This window comes from Odocoileus virginianus, chromosome 2, assembly GCF_023699985.2.
Source record: "Odocoileus virginianus isolate 20LAN1187 ecotype Illinois chromosome 2, Ovbor_1.2, whole genome shotgun sequence".
In the NCBI taxonomy this organism is placed as follows: Eukaryota; Metazoa; Chordata; class Mammalia; order Artiodactyla; family Cervidae; genus Odocoileus; species Odocoileus virginianus.
The window spans coordinates 39,031,034-39,034,272 of NC_069675.1; the positions used below are offsets into that span (position 1 = coordinate 39,031,034).

General features: G+C 39.3%; 1 non-coding gene across 1 annotated transcript; it reads right to left on the reverse strand.

Moving 5' to 3' along the window:
* Positions 1 to 2,620: 2,620 nt before the first annotated feature.
* Positions 2,621 to 2,692, reverse strand: TRNAC-GCA (transfer RNA cysteine (anticodon GCA)). Its single transcript has one exon. It is a non-coding gene; the product is annotated as a tRNA-Cys (tRNA).
* Between the last annotated feature and the right edge of the window lie 547 nt (positions 2,693 to 3,239).

A 3,239-nucleotide genomic window follows, 5' to 3' on the forward strand; every position in this document is an offset into this window, starting at 1 on the left:
AACATCTGGAAGTTCGTAGTTCACATATTGCAGATGCCTAGCTTGGAGAATTTTGAGCATTACTTTACTAGTGTGTGCTGTTGCTGCAGTCAATTCAGTCGTGCCTGACTCTGTGTGACCCCATAGACGGCTCTGCCATCCCTGGGATTCTCCAGGCAAGAACACTGGAGTGTAAGATCAGTGCAATTGTACAGTAGTCTGAGCATTCTTTGGCATTGCCTTTCTTTGGGATTGGAATGAAAACTGACTTTTTCCAGTCCTGTGGCCACTGTGAAGTTTTACTAATTTGCTGACATATTTAGTGCAGCACTTTCACAGCATTGTCTTTTAGGATTTGAAATAGCTCAACTGAAATTCCATCACCTCCACTAGCTTTGTTCATGGTGATGCTTCCTAAGCCCCACTTGGCTTCACATTCCAGGATGTCTGGCTTTAGGTGAGTGAGTGTACCATTGTGATTATCTGGGTCTTGAAGATCTTTTTTGTACAGTTCTTCTGTGTATTCTTGCCACCTCTTCTTAATATCTTCTGCTTCTGTTAGGTCCAAAAAATAGCCCTTTTCTCTCAGCACTTCAAAAACATCTGTCTTATTAGAAAACTAACTATTGACTATTTGATTATCCTTCATTAGTTATTCTGTCCTTTCTCTCTGGCTACATTTAAACTTTCTTTTTGCCTGTGGCTTTCTTCAGATTCACTGTAATATATCTAAGTGTGTTTTTTTTTAATTTAACCTTTATGGATGTTTGCTGTACTTTTAGAAGATGAGGATCTTGTCTTTTACATTCATTGTCTCTTGAAGTGTTTTGTCTTTCCAATTGCCTCTATTACCTTCTTTTGCAACTCCATGTTTTGAATTTTCTCACTCTGTCTTCTGTATCTCTTAACCTGACCTTTCTATTTTCTATTTCTATGTCTTTCTGAGCTTCATTCTGGACAATTCCTTGACTCAGATGGTTGTTTGAAAGTGAATACAGTTAAACAGAGACAACCACCAGTACAGCCAGGGTTTGGGTTTGAAGGCTATAAGGCGGAGATTAAGAATTGAAAATTCTAGGACTCTAGACAAGGTAGAGGAGCATGTACAGTGTGGAAAATATTAATCAAGTATAAAGAACAGAGGGCTTCCCTGGTGGCTTAGTGGTAAAGAATCTACCTGCCAATGTAGGAGACACAGGTTCGATCCCTGGGTTGGGACGATCCTTTGGAGAAGGAAAAGGCAACCCACTCCAGTATTCTTGCCTGGGAAATCCCATGGACAGAGGAGCCTGGCAAAATATAGTCCATGGGGTCTCAAAGATTCTGACACGACTTAGAGGTTAAGTTGTTTAGCTTAGAGGCTAAACAACAATAAAAAGAGAGAACAGAAAGGTAAGGTGTGTAGAAAGGTTCAAGACAACATTTAGAAAATTATTTCTGAAAGTAGAATAATGCAAAACCTATTTTTCAGAAGTTGCATTCAACCTTCCACCCTGACAGGAGAGTGGAGAACATGAACCTTGCATGAATTTTTCTTTGCTTAAGAGCCAGAAAGCTGATGGCATGAAAAGATAGGTGGAAAGTCCTGACCTATGAAATAAATCACAAAATTCAAGGGCTAAATATTAAAGAGGGAACTGTGGACAAACTCAAGGTATGTGGGGGTGGAAGAAACATTACAAAGGGCTGAAATACAGACACACTGCTGTGACCGTAAAAATAAGCATTTTCTTTATACCACAATTTCTATTACCTAAGTATTACTAGGTACATTTATTATACTAAAAAAAGTGAAACAAAACCACATATAAAGCAAAAAGCTCTTACTATCCTCTCTAATTTTAGAACCCTCTTCTCCAAAGGAATTACATTGCAAACTTTCTCTATTTATATAAAATTTACCTGAACAAAACATATAGACTAATTGTAGTGAGTGTGTAGTTGACATATGTGTACATGTGTTTTCTATAAAGTTGGAAACATTATAGAAGACTAGAAAACCAAGAGGAAACTGACAATATTCTAATCAGGAAGTAACCAGGCCCCAACAAGGGACTGACAGAGCAAAGGAAGCTGCTAAAGTTGATAAATGAGTATATGTGGAAGAAGAAAGATTTGAAAGGAAAGATAATGCCAGTGATTTGGGTTTAAATACCAGGATAGCAGCTGGTGATTCCCTTGGCGTTTAGGAAGTAGGTCAGCTGGGAAAATTTTAAATGAAACAAAGACATTTGTCTCAGGCACACTGATTTGAGGTGGAAATGACTGCAAATCTGATTAAAATCTTTAATCAAATGACAGACTTCTGTGGCCTGAAATACACTTATTTGACTTAATGAGTAACCTATCCTATGGAATATTTATGGATATTTATTTCTATCCCAGGAATTATTATTTTCTGATCCTAAATTCTTTAAAAAGAATTTTCTTAAAAGCTGTTTTTTTTTTCCCTTTAAAGAAAAACATTCCCAAACATTCTTAAAAATAAATTTGGTGTCAATTGTAAAGTGAAAGTAAAGTTGCTCAGTTGTGTCCAACAATTTGTGACCCCATGGACTGGTAGCCTACCAGGCTCCTCCGTCCATGGGATTCTCCAGGCAAAAATACTGGGGTGGGTTGCCATTTCCTTCTCCAGGGGCTCTTCCCAACCCAGGGATCGAACCTGGGCCTCCCGCATTGCAGGCAGACGCTTTAACCTTTGAGCCACCAGGGAAGCCCTTTAACCTGAACTGTAAAGTTTTTATTCTGGGTAGGCAGAACTGTGTGATCCGTCAAGTCACTTGACTTCTTTAGCCTTGAGTGTGTTGTCGCTGTTCAGTGGCTCAGTCATGTCTGACTCGTTTGCAACCCCATGGACTGTGGTCCACCCGGCTCCTCTGTCCACGGGATTATCCTGGCAAGAATACTGGAATGGATTGCCAGCATCCCTGAGGGGATCTTCCCAACCCAGGTTAGAACTTGCATCTCTGGCTTTACAGGCAAATTCTTTACCACTTAGCTGCCAGGGAAATCCCTGACCCAAGCATGCACATGTTTAAATAAGGAGATCTAGGCTTTTGTTTTCATCAATATTGCAAATAAGATATCCTAGGTTTGTGCTAGAAACTAAGTGTTGAATAATTTTTTCCCACCTCTTAATTGGTGACTACAAAGCAAATAAAAGCTAAGTGAAGTCAGTATCTCAGAAGTGTTCCTATGTTAGAGGATGAGATTCCTCTCTTCCTGAATCTTCAATTCTCCACCCCACCCAAAGGACAAAG